The sequence below is a fragment of the Pan paniscus genome, chromosome 9, assembly GCF_029289425.2.
Source record: "Pan paniscus chromosome 9, NHGRI_mPanPan1-v2.0_pri, whole genome shotgun sequence".
In the NCBI taxonomy this organism is placed as follows: Eukaryota; Metazoa; Chordata; class Mammalia; order Primates; family Hominidae; genus Pan; species Pan paniscus.
The window spans coordinates 10,973,884-10,989,003 of record NC_073258.2 but is presented as its reverse complement, the minus strand read 5'-3'; the positions used below and the strand labels follow the sequence as shown (position 1 = coordinate 10,989,003).

Below are 15,120 nucleotides of genomic sequence, written 5' to 3'. Positions count from 1 at the left end.
TTTAGAATGCTTATATATATTGGAATATTATATAGCCATTAAAACAAAAGAGGTGTAAATATATATACGGATAATGAAAAAATGGTTAGGCTATAATATTTAGAAAAAGGGTAAGTTACTGAGAATAGGTATAGTATGAGATTATTTACAACAATATATGATTTATACTTAGGCTGTGTATATGCAAAGAAAATTTCTAGAATGTTACACAGAACCATTGGAAATGATTATCTCTGAGATGGAGAATGGAGATGCTCTGGACTCTTATTTTCATTTTATACCCTCTGGACTCTCAGTGTTTATTACAGCAATTATTTTCTGATTTTATAGTAATTAAAAGCAAACAAAAATAATATTTTAACCGGTAGTGACTATGTTGCTTTTGAAAATAGAATTTAATATTCTGGGAATAAAATTATGGGGTAAAATAGTCAAACAAATCAAGTAGGTTCAACTAATGTTTGTTCAACAAAGATTTAGGAAGCTCCTACTTTGCATGACATACTAAACTGAGCTTAGCTTGTGGAACAGATAATACTTGATAAATGCTAAAAATAGCGGTTCAGACATTTCTCCTAGAGGTTATATTTTCTTAATTAAAACCAGATGAAATGAAGTCTGTTAGTGAACACTGTTTTTATTACATGATTGTCATGCCACCAACCTAGAAACTAGCATGAGGGGCAGGAAAAAATGCTAAGGTTTGTGAACTTGGCTATGCCATTTTGTTGGCTTTGTGCTTTGGTTGTCATAATATGGCTGCTGAAGGTGTTGGGGATATGTGAGAAGGTATGTTAGTGATAATGCTCATGATGACAGGAGAAGATCCTGTATTCCTGAGCAAAAACTAGATTTGATCAAATGCTGTATTTACCAGTGCTATTTATGTTTTGTTGCTTTAAAGGCAGCAATTTTATGAAGGAGGTTGTAGTTTCATGGAGGCAAGCGGACCCCTACATTTTCTAGGGTTTGGCCATGTGAATTATACCAATCTATTTAGAAATTGTGGCTGTTTTCTATTAGAGAGTCTGTGATTCTTCAAAATCTTGTGATTTCATTGGGCTCAAGACATTTTGAGGAATGGGAAATGATTGCAGTATCCAGTTGGCATTAGCTTTTTGAATTTGAATACCCGCACAGCCAGTTGTGCTATATTAACACTTGTTTTGAAAACGTGAATTTGCTGCAATGCCATTGATATATTAGGAAGCGATTTGAGCATAAGTGAATTTCATGTTTGTGTTATCCATGATTTTGTCAGCAAGAAACACCAGGTGAACACAGAATACAGCACACAGTTGAACCGAGCCCAGCAGGAACACACAAAACGGACACATGTACATACCTGGAATATCTACCAGCTACCTCAGTTCACCACAAGTTATGAGCCACACCCACCCGCATCTGGTGTCACACCTTTCCTTCTGATCTCAGATAACCTTCTTTCTGGCACCCTTGATTAATTCAAAAACTATAGTCTTTCAAATGCCTATATCTATAAGTAAACTTCACGTTTTTTTCAAGGTAAGGTGCCATATATTTATGTTTCCTAACCGTTTAACATGTACAAAAATGCTATGATTTTTTATTAGGTTTCTTGTGTGTGTGTGTGTGTATCACTGACAAAGATTTGGAGTTTTGTGTCCCTAGCTACATTTCCCCCGTAAGTCCTTGTTTGTGCCATTTTTGCATAGTGTAGTGATTTTTAGGAATGTAGGTATTTCCTTATAGTGAAACTGACTATATCTCTTTGAACAAATTTATGCTGGTCTTTTTTGTTTTCATTTTAAGTTTATGTAGTGCATCTGATTTGCAATAGTTAAACAGCTCCCTGCAAACAAATGAATGATGGAAGTCTTATTTTTCCTTTTGTTGCAGGTAATCCATTGTACCAAGTTAGCTCAACGTTTCTGATTTTAAACCAACTTCTCTAGTTCCTTGTTGGCAGTTGGTTAGGGCTTCATGTGTCCTAGTGAATTGAGTGATTTTTCTAAGTTAAATTTTTGTGAAGGGCTGCATCTTGAGATAAGGTCCCAAATGCCTCATGTTGAACTCCTTTGGACTTCTCTAGACTTCTGTGACTTAAGGTTCATTACATTGCTAATCGTCCATGTTTATTATTATATGAAGAAAGCCTTGCACCAAGTTTGTGGCATGAAGTAAGTACATAGGTATAAACAGCATGTGATTGAAAACCAAGTATTTATTATTTGGAAGTGAATTACTTTTTTTTTTTTTTAAGAAAGCTTAGTTATCTTTTTTGAGGGTTTTTTTCTACTCCAGTGATGATATAGGTTGAAGTAAAAATCTTTCATTGAATGCTGAAGTTCCTTTTTGAGGTTCTAACATGATATACATGAATAAAGGAGTTACAAGTCTATAACTGCCTTCTTTACATCTGACTTATAATGCTTTCTTGTGCCCAAGTTCCGTTCCTTATTCTAGTTCACTTAGTAGTTGCACTAGGAATTATTTCTGTAAAAATATGAGAGATAGGAATGTATATTTTGACTTGAGTATTTGCTTTAAGGTTTTCCTTGTGTAAGTACAGGTTTTTATTCTGATTTTGGCACGTAAGAATTCAGCTTTAAGTTGAAATTTAAGACTTCCTGACTTCCTTTTTTCCCTCCTTTTTTCCTTCCTTCCTTCCATCCTTTCCTCCCTCCCTCCTTGCCTCCCTCTTTCTTTTCTCCTCCTCCTCCCTCTCCTCTCCTCTCCTCTCCTTTCTCTTCTCTTCTCTTCCCTTCTCTTCTTCACAAGGTCCCCCTCTGTTGCCTAGGGTGGAGTGCAGTGGCACAATCAAGGCTCACTGCAGCCTTGACCTCCCAGGCTCCAGTGATCCTCCTACCTCAGCCTCCCAAGTAGCTGGGACCACAGGCATGCACCATGATGGCCAGCTAATTTGTTTATTTTTTATAGAGATGAGGTCTCACTATGTTGCCCAGGCTGGTCTTGAACTCCTGGGCTCAAGTGATCCTCCTGCTTTGACCTCCCAAAGTGTTGGGATTACAGGCATGAGCCACCATGCCTGGTTTAAGGTTTCTTTTAATTTTCTCTTTGAAAGAAAGTATCTTAGTCAATAGCAAGTGCATCTAGCAAAGAGGGGCATTACTATGGTGACCCTAAAATCTGTTCTTCTCTTCTTCATTCATTCATTCTTCATAGAATAAATATTTGTTAGGTGCCTAATATGTGTTACATCATTTTAGGCTCTGGAGAATATAATGATGAGCAAAAATACAGTCTTTCTCCTCACAGTCTAGTGGGGGAAATAGACTTTAATTAATTAGTGACCAAAATATATACTTATAAATTGTGATAAGTGCTATGAAGAAAGTGTACAAGTTCCTTTGAAAGAGAAAAACAAGGGGACCCAATTTGGATAAGTGATTTAAAAAAGGCCTTTCTGAAGAAGTGACATTTAAACTGAAGTCTACAGGATAAGGAGTTTACTGGAAGGGAAAGGGGGTGGAAGGATTTCCAGGCAGAGGCAAGAGGTTTTGTGATATCATTTTATAGTACTTATGACCTTTTTAGATGCTTATATAATTAGGTACTAGTCTATGAGCAAGACAGTTTATAGAGCTGTGTTACTGAAAAGATGCATATAAATTACATTTTTATAAATGAATTCCTGAATTCCTGCAGGCTTACATTATACTCACTGTGCTATATCATCTGCATTTGATTGATGTTCAGTTACTTCAATTACTGCTAGATTGATCTTTCTAAAGCACAACTTTGATGACGCTTTTTTCTGCTCAGAAATCTTTACCAGCTCCCCAATTACCCGATAAAATCCAGACTTCTTAGCCTTATGGTCAGGCCCTCCCCAACTGGCCCTAGTCTCAATGTTCTACTTCAACTTTACTCCTATTTCTGAGGTACTCTCTTGGCCAGCAGAACTTCTGGATGATCATGGGTGCTTTCTTATGTGCCCACCTTCACTTGCATTGCTTCTCTTGCCTTACAGTCTGTTCACCTCCTTCTTAGACTGCCCAAATCCAGGCCCATTTCAGATGTTAACATTTGATCTTGGTGTCTTCTCTGATCACCCCAGCTGGAAGTTACTTCTTTTTCTTCTGACTTCTTATGGCATTTTTATTTTTACTGTTCTTTAGGTACTTTTCCCTTCTTGTTTTTAAAAAACTTATTATTTTTAATTGACATCATAATTGTATACATTTATGGAGTAGAATGTGATGTTTTGATACAGGCACACAGCGTGGAGTGATTAAATCAAGCTAATTAACATATTCATCACCTCACTTTTTTTTTGTGGTAAGATAATTAAAATTTACTTTCTTTATTATTTTTATTTTTATTTTATTTTAAGATGGAGTCTCGCTCTGTCACCCAGGCTGGAGTGCAATGGCTCAATCTCAGCTCCCCACAAGCTGTGCCTCCCAGATTCAAGTGATTCTCTCACCTCAGCCTCCCGAGTAACTGGGATTACAGGCGCTCACCACCACACCCAGCTACTTTTTGTGTTTTTAGTAGAGATGAGGGTTTTGCCATGTTGCCCAGGCTGGTCTTGAACTCCTGGGCTCAGGCAGTCCACTCACCTCAGCCTCCTAGTGTGCTAGGATTACAGGTGGGAGCCACAGTGCCCAGCCAGTTTCTTAATTATTTTTAAACGTGCAATATGCTATTACTGACTATAGTCACCTTGCTGTGCAATAGATCTCAAAACATTCCTCTTGTCTACCCTTTGACCAGCAGCTTTCCATTCCTTCCCTCCTATTCCCCCCAGCCTCTGGTAATCATCATTCTACACTCTACTTCTATGAGTTTGACTCTTTTAGATTCTACATACAAGTAAGATGGTGTGGTATTTGTCTTTTTTTTTTCAAATGCCCAAGGGAGGTAAACAAGGCTGCCCAGCTCTCAGCAGTCATGATGATGATTCTCAAGGGCCATCTTGGCCTCCAACCCTGGCTGAAGAGAAAAAAGATCCCCTACAGCCCTATGAGAGAGAGGTCCTCTGTCTTTCTGTGCTTGGCTCATTTCACTTAACATAATGTCCCCCAGCCTTATCCACATTGTTGCAAATGACAGGATTTCCTTCTAGAAAAGGCTGAATAGTATTCCATTGTGTATATGTATCACATTTTTTATCCATTCATCTGTTGATGGGCACCAAGGTTGTTTCCACATCTTGGCTATTGTGAGTAGTGTTGCAGTGAACATGGCAGTGCAGATCTCCTTCTGACATATGGATTTTGGTTCCTTTGGGTATGTACGCAGCAGTGGGATTGCTGAATCATATAGTAGTGATGTTTTTAGTTTTTTTGAGGAACCTCCATACCGTTTTTTATAATAGCTGTACTAATTTACATCCCCACTAACAGTGTACAAGTATTCCCTTTCTCTGCATCCTCACTAACACTTATCTTTCATCTTTTTGATAACAGCCATTCTAACAGGTATGAGGTGATATCATCTCATAGTATTTTTAATTTGCATTTATCTGATAATTAGTGATATTGAACATTGTTTTCATGAACTAGCTGGCTGTTTGTATGTCTTTGTAGAAATGTCTGTTCAGGTCATTCACTCTTTTTTTTTTTTTTTGAGATGGAGTCTCACTCTGTTGCCCAGGCTGGAGTGCAGTGGCGTGATCTGGGATCACTGTACCCTCAACCTCCCGGATTCAAGCGATTCTCCTGCCTCAGCCTCCCCAGTGCTGGGACTACAGGTGCATGCCACCATGCTTGACTAATTTTTTGTATTTTTAATAGAGACGGGGTTTCACTGTGTTAGCCAGGATGGTCTTGATCTCCTGACCTCGTAGTCCACCTGCCTTGCCCTCCCAAAGTGCTGGGATTACAGGTGTGAGCCACCACACCCGGCCAATTCATTCATTTTTTGATCAGGTTATTTGTTTTCTTGCTGTTGAGTTGTTTAAGTTCCTTACATATTTTGGATATTAATCCCTTTTCAGATATATGGTTTGTAAATATTTTCTCCTACTCTGTGAGTTGTCCCTTCACTTTGTTAATCTGTTTCCTTTGCTCTGCAGAAGGTTTTTAGGTGGATGCCATCCCACTTGTCTGTTTTTGTCTGTGTCTTTGGGGTCATATCCAAAAAATAATTGCCTAGTCTAATGTCATGGAGCTTAACCTCTGTGTTTTCTTCTAGTAGCTTTATAGTTTCGGGTCTTATATTTAAGTCTTTAATCCATTTGGAGTTGATTTTTATATATGGTATGAAGATAAAGATGCAGTTTCATTCTTCTGCATGTGGATGTTCATTTTTTCCAGCACCATTTATTAAAGAGGGTGTCCATTTCCCATTGTGTGTTCTTGGCACCTTTGTAAAAAAAACATCAGTTGACTATTAATGTGTGGGCTTGTGGGATTTCTGTCCTGTTCCATTGGTCAGTGTGTCTATTTTTATGCTAGTACCATGCTGTTTTGATTTTGATAGCCTTAAAATATACAGTCGTATAGCGTATAACAACATTTTGGTCAGTGATGGATCACGTTTACAGTGGTGGTCCCATATGATTATAATGGAGCTAAAGAATTCCTGTTGCCTAGCAACATTGTAGGTGTTGTAACATTGTAAGGCAACATGTCACTCAGGTGTTTTTGGTGATGCTATTGTAACCAAACTTACTGTTCTTCCAGTTGTATAAAAGTGTGGGACATATACTTATGTAAAGTACATAATGCTAGATAATAATAAGCAATTATGTTACTGGTTTATATATTTACTTATATATATGATATATATATCATATATATACACACACCATATATATATATATATATATATATATATATATATATATTTTGGAGACGGAGTCTCCCTCTGTTACCCACGCTAGAGTACAGTGGCTTCAGCATAGCTTACTCTGCAGCCTTGAACTCCTGGATTCAAGTGATCCTCCTGCCTCAGCTTCCTGAGTATCTGGGACTACAGGTGTGTGCCACATGCCTGGCTAATTTAAATTTTTTTTTTTTTTTATGTGGAGACAAGGTCTCACTGTATGGCCCAGGCAGCTCCTGAACTCCTGGACTCAAGCGATCCTTCTCCCTTGGCCTCCCAAAGTGTTGGGATTATAGACATGAGCCATCACCCAGCATATATTATACTCTTTGTTATTTTAGAGTCTCCTCTTTTCACTTATTAAAAAAAGTTAACTGTTAAGCAGCCTCAGGCAGGTCCTTCAGGAGGTATCCAGAAGAAGGCATTTTTATCATAGGAGATGACAGCTCTGTGCTCGTTGTTGCCCCTGAAGACCTTCCAGAGGAACAAAATGTGGAGGAGGAAGACAGTGATATTGATGATCCTTATCCTGTGTAGACCTAGACTAATGTGTATGTATGTGTCTTAGTTTTTAACAAGAAAGTTTAAAAAGTAAAAAAAAAATGAGTAAAAGAACTGAAAAATAGAAAAAAGCTTATAGAATAAGGATATAAAGAGATAAAATATTTTTGTAAAGCTGAACCTGTATTTGTGTTTTAAGCTATGTGTTATTAAAAAGAAGCAAAAAGTTAAAAAAATGTAAAAAGTTTATAAAGTAGAAAAGTTACAGAAAGCAAGGTGATGTCAGCAAAACAGCAGAATAGAAGATCCTCTGGCATCACTGTCCCTATAAAAATACAACTAGAAATGTTTAAAAACAAGAATACCACCCTGAATATACCAGAACTTGGAGGAGAAGCTGAGAAACCCCATAGACTCACAGGATCGAGATAAGCCATGACTGGTAAGAGAAAAGGTCATTTCAGTCTGTGCCACTTCCTTCCCCAAGCTGGCATAATGCCACTCACAGAGAATTTTTCTAGACCTATGGCTTATAGGGTGATAGGAGGGAATTGGAGGTGGACATTCATTCTTGCCACTGGTCTGGAATCTTTGTGAGAAGCCTACTCCAGATGCACTCCATGGGAACCATGGGGAATACCAGGAGGGTTGTACCATCTGGGGGTGAATTGGGGGCACACAGGGGCACTGAGCACAGTGACTGGTGTGCAGATCTTGGTGGCTCTTTAGCTCTCCAATCAGCAGGGACACCATGTTGAAGAGACAGGCCAGTGCCATAGTGCTGCAAGGGGTACAGTTCATGGAAAGGCTGGAATACCTAGCTGCATTTTCCATAAAGCCTAGGCATTTGAATCAAGCCTTCCCCTGACCAGAAATAACTAAAAGGCTGGGATTAAGTTCTGGTGCCCATTTATGTTTTTCCTAGATTAGGAAGCAATAACAGGACAGCAGTATAGTTCTGGGGTAAAGTTTTAGTTCTGATGCTCCCTACAAGTTCTGCGCAGAATGGGAAACAATGACAAGCCAGCGTTTAAGTTCCGACATGAAGAAGTAAAGGTCTAACACCACGAAAGAACACCTGCAAAAACTAGGAGAGGTAGCTCTCTCCTTAAATGTGCAGGCATCGACAAAAAGACACAAGGATTGTGAAAACTCAGGGAAATTTAATACCACCAAAAAATACTAACAAAGCTCTAGCAGTGGACCCAGAAGCATTGAAGATCTATGAAATGTCTGATAAAGAATTCAGAATAAGGCCAGGCATGGTGGCTCATGCCTGTAATCCTAGCACTTTGGGAGTCTGAGGTGGGCAGATTGCTTGAGGCCGGGAGTTCGAGACCAGCTTGGCCAACATGGTAAAACCCACTCTCTACTAAAAGTACAAAAGTTAGCCAGTTGTGGTGGTAGGCACCTATAGTTCCAGCTACTTAGGAGGCCGAGGCAGGAGAATCACTTGAACCCAGGAGGCAAAGGTTGCAGTGAGCCAAGATTGTGCCACTACACACCAGCCTGGGTAATAGAACAAGACTCTGTCTCCAAAAAAAAAAAAAAAGAAAATTATTCAGAATAACTGACTTAAATAATTTCAGGGAGTCGTTTTGCCTGCTGCCATCCATGTAAAATATGACTTGCTCTTCCTTGCCTTCTGTCATGATTGTGAGGCCTCCCCAGCCATGTGGAGCTGTGAGTCCATTAAACCTCTTTTTCTTCCAGTCTTGGGTATGTCTTTACCAGCAGTGTGAAGACTTACACTGTAAATTGGTACCAGTAGATTGTGTTGCTGCCATAGATACCCGAAAATGTGGAAGTGACTTTGGAACTGGGTAATAGTCAGGGGTTGCAACAGTTTGGAGGGCTCAGAAGAAGACAGGAAATGTGGGAAAGTTTGGAATTTCCTAGAGAAATTTTGCCCAAAATGCTTTGCCCAAAATGCTGAAAGTGATATGGACAACAAAGCCCAGGCTGAGGCGGTCTCAGATGGAAATGAGGAACTTGTTGGGAACTGGAGCAAAGATGCCTCTTGTTATGTTTTAGAAAAGAGACCAGTGGCATTTTTCACCTGCCCTAGAGATTTGTGGAACTTTGAACTTGAGAGAGATGGTTTAGAGTATCTGGTGGAAGAAATTTCTAAGCAGCAAAGCACTTAGGTGACTTGGGTGCTGTTAAAGATATTCAGTTTTATAAGGGAAGCAAAGCATGAAAGTTCAGAAAATTTGCAGCCTGACAGTGCAATAGAAAAGAAAATCCTGGTTGAGTGTGGTGGCTCATGCCTGTAATCCTAGCACTTTGGGAGGCCGAGGCGGGTGGATCACAAGGTCAGGAGTTTGAGACCAGCCTGGCCAATATATTAGTAGAAGGAAAGAAATAATAAAGATCAGAGCAGAAATGAATGAATTTGAGACTAAAAAAAATTACAAAAGATCACCCTGAAACTATTGCTATTAATTACATATTCTGGGACCTTATTGTGTATTATGTAGAGTTTCAAACAAAAGTATTTTTGTAAGAAGAATTATTACTATCATAAAATAATATTTCTTCAAAAATGTTACAATAATTGTTTGTTCCTTCATTAATTATATAGTTATATAAAACTTTTGCAGAAGATGCTGGTATATCACTGAGAGCCATGATTTGTTCAGAGTGATATTTGTAATTATGGAAATACAAAGTACAAAGTTAATATTTGACATCTATTTGAAAGCATGTTACAGAAACACTGACTTTTGTTTTAAGTAAAGATAAGCTGACTTAAAAAATCAATGAATTTAAAAGTTGGTTTTTTTAAAATATGAAAATCAACAAACCTTTGGTTAGACTAAGAAAAAAGAGAGAAGACCCAAATAAATAAAATCAGAGATGAAAACGTTACAACTGATAACCACAGAAATACAAAGGATCATTTTAGAATGTCATGAACAACTATATGCCAACAAATTGAAAAACTTAGACGAAATGAATAAATTCCTATATACATAACCTATCAGAATTGTACCATGAAGAAATAGGAAACCTGAACAGACTAATAGTGAGTTATGAGATTGAAGCAGCAATCAGAAGTTCCCCAACAAAGCTCAGGACCCAATGTCTTCACTACCGAATTCTAAGAAATGTGTAAAGGAAAGCTAATACCATTTGTATTCAAACTATTTCAGAAAATTGAGGAGGGAATACTCCAAACTCGTTCTACAAGGCTAGCATCATTCTCACACCAAAACCAGGCAAAGCCATAACAAAAAAGAAAAAAAAAAACAAAAACAGAAAACTACAGGCCAATATCCCCAATGAACATAGATGCAGAAATCTTCAACGAAACACTAGCAAACCAAATTCAACAACACACTGAAAAGATCATTTAGCACAATCACGTGTGATTTACACCAGGGATGCAAGGATGGTTCATCATATGTAAATTAATAAATATGACACATCTGATTAACAGAATCAAGAATAAAAATTATATGGTCATTTCAATAGATACTGAAAAAGTATTCAATACAATTTAACATCCCTTCATGATAAAAACTCTGAACAAACTGAGTATAGAAGGAGAATACCTGAAATCAATATAGACCGTATATGACCAAACCACAGCTAATAATTTGTTTATCAGTTCTAACAGTTTTTTGGTGGAGTCTTTAGGTTTTCCTAAATATAAGATCATGTCATCTGTGAAAAAGGATAAATTGGCTTTCTCCTTTCCAATTTGGATATCCTTTATACAAAACCAGCATGCAAAAATCAGTAGTATTTTTATACACCAACAGTGAACAATCTGAGAAATTAAGAAAGTAATCCCATTTACAATAGCTACAAGAATATAAAACACCTAGGAATAAATTTAACCAAAAAATAAAACACCTAGGAAAAAATTTAACCATTTTTTATAATGAAAATAATAAAATATGAAGAAAGAAATCAAAGAGGACACAAACAAATGGAAGGATGTCCCATGATCATGTATTGGGAGAATTAATATTGTTGAAGTGTTCATACTGCCCAAAGTGATCTACAGATTCAATGCAATCCCTCTCAAAATACCAATGACATTCTTTACAGAATAGAAAAAAAGTTCTAAAATTTGTATGGACCCACAAAAGACTCTGAATAGTCAAAAGAATTGTGAGCAAAAATAACACAGTTGAGGGCATCACAGTTTTTGACTTCAAAATATATTACAAAGTCATAATAACCAGAACAGCATGGTACTGGCATAAAAATGGACACATAGACCAATGGAACAGAATAGAGAACTCAGAAATAAATCCATACATTTACAGCCAATTTATTTTCAACAAAGCCTCCAGAAACATACATTGTGGAAAGGACAACCTCTTTAATGCACGATACTGGGGAAACTGTATATCCATATGCAGAAGAATGAAACTAGATCCCTATCTCTCACCATATACAAAAACAAAATAAATGCATTAAAGATTTAAATGTAAGACTTGAAACTATGAAACTGCTAGAGGAAAACATTGGGGAAATACTTGAGGACATTGGTCTGGGCAAAGAATTTTTTTTTTTTATTATACTTTAAGTTCTAGGGTACATGTGCACAACGTGCAGGTTTGTTACATATGTATACACATGCCATGTTGGTGTGCTGCATCCATTAACTCGTCATTTACATTAGGTATATCTCCTAATGCTATCCCTCCCCCCTCTCTCCACCCCACAACAGGCCCTGGTGTGTGATGTTCCCCATCCAGTGTCCAAGTGTTCTCATTGTTCAATTCCCACCTATGAGTGAGAGCATGCGGTGTTTGGTTTTCTGTCCTTGTGATAGTTTGCTCAGAATGATGGTTTCCAGCTTCATCTATGTCCCTGCAAAGGACATGAACTCATCCTTTTTTATGGCTGCATAGTATTCCATGGTGTATATGTGAGTCTGGGCAAAGATTTTTTTGGATAAGACCCCAAAAGCACAGGCAACAAAAGCGAAAATAGACAAATGGGATTACATTAAGTTAAAAAGCTTTTGCACAGCAAAGGAAACAATTAACAGAGTGAAGCAACAACCTACAGAATAGAAGAAAATATTTACAAACTCTCCATCCACAAGGAATTCATAACCAGAATAGATAAGGAACTCAAACAATTCAATAGCAAAATAATGAATAATCTGATTTTAAAAATGAGCAAATGACCTGAATAACTTCTCAGAAGAAGACATACAGGGCTAGGTGCAGTGGCTCACGCCTGTAATCCCATCACTTTGGGAGGCTGAGATGGGAAGATCACCTGAGGTCAGGAGTTCGAGACTAGCCTGGTCAACATGGTGAAACCTCATCTCTAAGAAAAATACAAAATTAGCCAGGCGTGGTGGCGCGTGCCTGTAATCCCAGCTACTGGGGAGGCTGAGGCAGGAGAATCACTTGAACCCGGGAGGCGGAGGTTGCAGTGAGCCGAGATTGCACCATTGCACTCCAGCCTGGGCAACAATAATGAAACTCCGTCTCAACAGAAACAAACAAACAACAAAAAAGAAGACATACAAATGGCCAACTCTATATGAAAAAATTCTTATCGCTAATCATAAGGGAAATGCAAATCAAAACCACAATGTGATATTTTGCCCCAGTTAAAATGGCTATTCTCCAAAAGGAAAAGTAACAGATGCTAGTGAGGATGTGGAGAAAGGGAAAAGCCAGTGCACTGTTGGTAGGAATTTAAATTAGTACCTCCGTTATGGAAACAGTGTGGAGGTTCCTCAGAAAACTAAAAATAGTCTACCGTATGATCCAGCAATCCCACTGCTGGATATATATCCAAAAGAAAAGAAAAGAGATACCTGCATTCCCATGTTTATTGCAGCACTATTTACAGTAGCCAAGATATGGAATCAACCTAAGTGCCCATCAGTGGATGAATGGGTAAAGAAAATGTAAATATACACAGCGGAATATTATTCAGCCATAAATGACAATGAAATCTTGTCATTTGCAGCAACTTGGGTGGAACTGGAGGTCATTATCTTAAATAAGCCAGGCACAGAAAGACAAATATTGCATGATTTCACTCATGTGGGGGATAAACAAGTTAATGCCATGGAAGTAGAGAGTAGACTGATGGTTCCAAGGAGCTGAGAAGGGTAGGGTGGGGGGGATGAAGAGAGGTTGGTTAGTGAGTACAAAAATATAGTTAGATAGAAGGAGTAAGTTCTAGTGTTTGATAGCACAGTAGGGTGACTATAGTTAACAGTAATTTATTTTATATTTCAAAATAGCTAGAAGACAAAATTTGGAATGTTTCCAGCATAAAGAAATGATAAATGTTTGAGGTAATGGATAGCCTAATTACCCTGATTTGATCATTACACGTTGTGTGAATGTATCAAAATCTCACAGGTACCTCATAAATATGTGCAATTATCATATATCAATAAAAAGTTACAGTAAGCTAGTTAATTATTGAAGAAAGAAAAAGTTTTAAAAATAAATTTAGTGTAGCCTAAGTGTACAAGTATTTGTAAAGTGTACAGTAGTATGCAATAATGACCTGTGCCTTCACATTCACTCACTACTGACTTGTACCCAGAGTATCTTCCTGTCCTGCAGGCTGCATTCGTGGTAAGCGCCCTATACAGGTGTATCATTTAAAAAATATTTTATCTGTGTTTTTACTATACCTTTTCTATGTTTAGATACACAAATACCATCGTGTTACAATTGCCTACAGTATTTAATACAGTAAAATGCTATACAGGTTTGTAGCCTAGGAACAAGAGGCTATATACCACATAGCCTGTGTGTGTAGTAGGTTGGCCCATCTAGGTTTGTGTAAGCACACTCTATGATGTTTGCACCATGATAAATTACCCAATGACACAGTTCTCAAATGTATTCCCATTGTTAAGCAACACATGACTGTATTTTGAAATTAGGAGGTGTGATACCTCTAGCTTTGTTCTTTTTGCTCAAGATTGTGTTGGTCATTCATCTCTCTTCTTGTTTTGAAGTTATTTCTAGGCATATCTTACCTTCCTAACTAGACCTTTATGTTTCTTGAGACCAAAGCCTGTGAAGGATGAGTCTGCTTCTTTCACTGTGCCTAATACAGTCTCTTGCACATGGTAGGCTCTTAATAGAAATTTCTTAAACTAATTTGTAAGTTAATTGTTGGTGGCTGGATTGTCCTTAAAGAGTACTTAGTAATCTTTAAACAAACGCATCAGGGGACTGATATGCATATAAATACTTTGTAACATTAGTAATCTTAAATTTGTATTTTCCTTCAAAGAGATACTACTTGATTGGGATATTTATATTTCATTTTGCCCAATTTAGTGACACTGATTCACAGAGATTATTTTAGATTCATAAATGGTGCTGTCATTTCTATTTTTGCCTCTCTTTTAAAGGTTTGCATGCTCATTTAGCTGTAAAAAAGGATGAAAAGCACAAATCAACACCCTCACTGGTTGTTGATTCCCAGTAGAAAGAAATAGATTTGAAAGCATGTCTAGGTAATGGATTTATTTTGATTGTTTTGGGTTTTCCAAGTGCATGTGGCTTCAGATGAGGTTGGAATAATCCCACAAAGAATTTCCTTATTCATTGGTTCATTTGGACTTACACTTCTGGTAGACAGCTTCCTATTTGTAAGATTTTATTAAAAATCATTTCCCTTTGAGAAGTTGTGCCCTTCCCTTCTCTCTGAATAAACATTTGAAAAGCTTTTGGATTGCTCTTCAATCTATGACTGTAAGCAGGACCATGTCATGGTTTTAGCTGATGCAGTTTTTAGAATATTTCTTATTGGAATAACATTATCTCAGGGCAATATTTAAATATAAGAGGGAGTGATTTATTTCTCATAGAAACATTTGTCTCTAAGGAC

At 37.5% G+C, this 15,120-nt stretch overlaps 1 protein-coding gene and 1 non-coding gene across 14 annotated transcripts in view; one reads left to right on the top strand and one right to left on the bottom strand.

Moving 5' to 3' along the window:
- Positions 1 to 15,120, top strand: part of STK33 (serine/threonine kinase 33) — a 211,492-nt gene that overhangs the window by 36,616 nt on the left and 159,756 nt on the right. The window lies entirely within an intron of this gene.
- On the bottom strand, positions 4,852 to 4,982 carry LOC112441298 (small Cajal body-specific RNA 20). Its single transcript, XR_003029235.1, has one exon. It is a non-coding gene; the product is annotated as a small Cajal body-specific RNA 20 (non-coding RNA).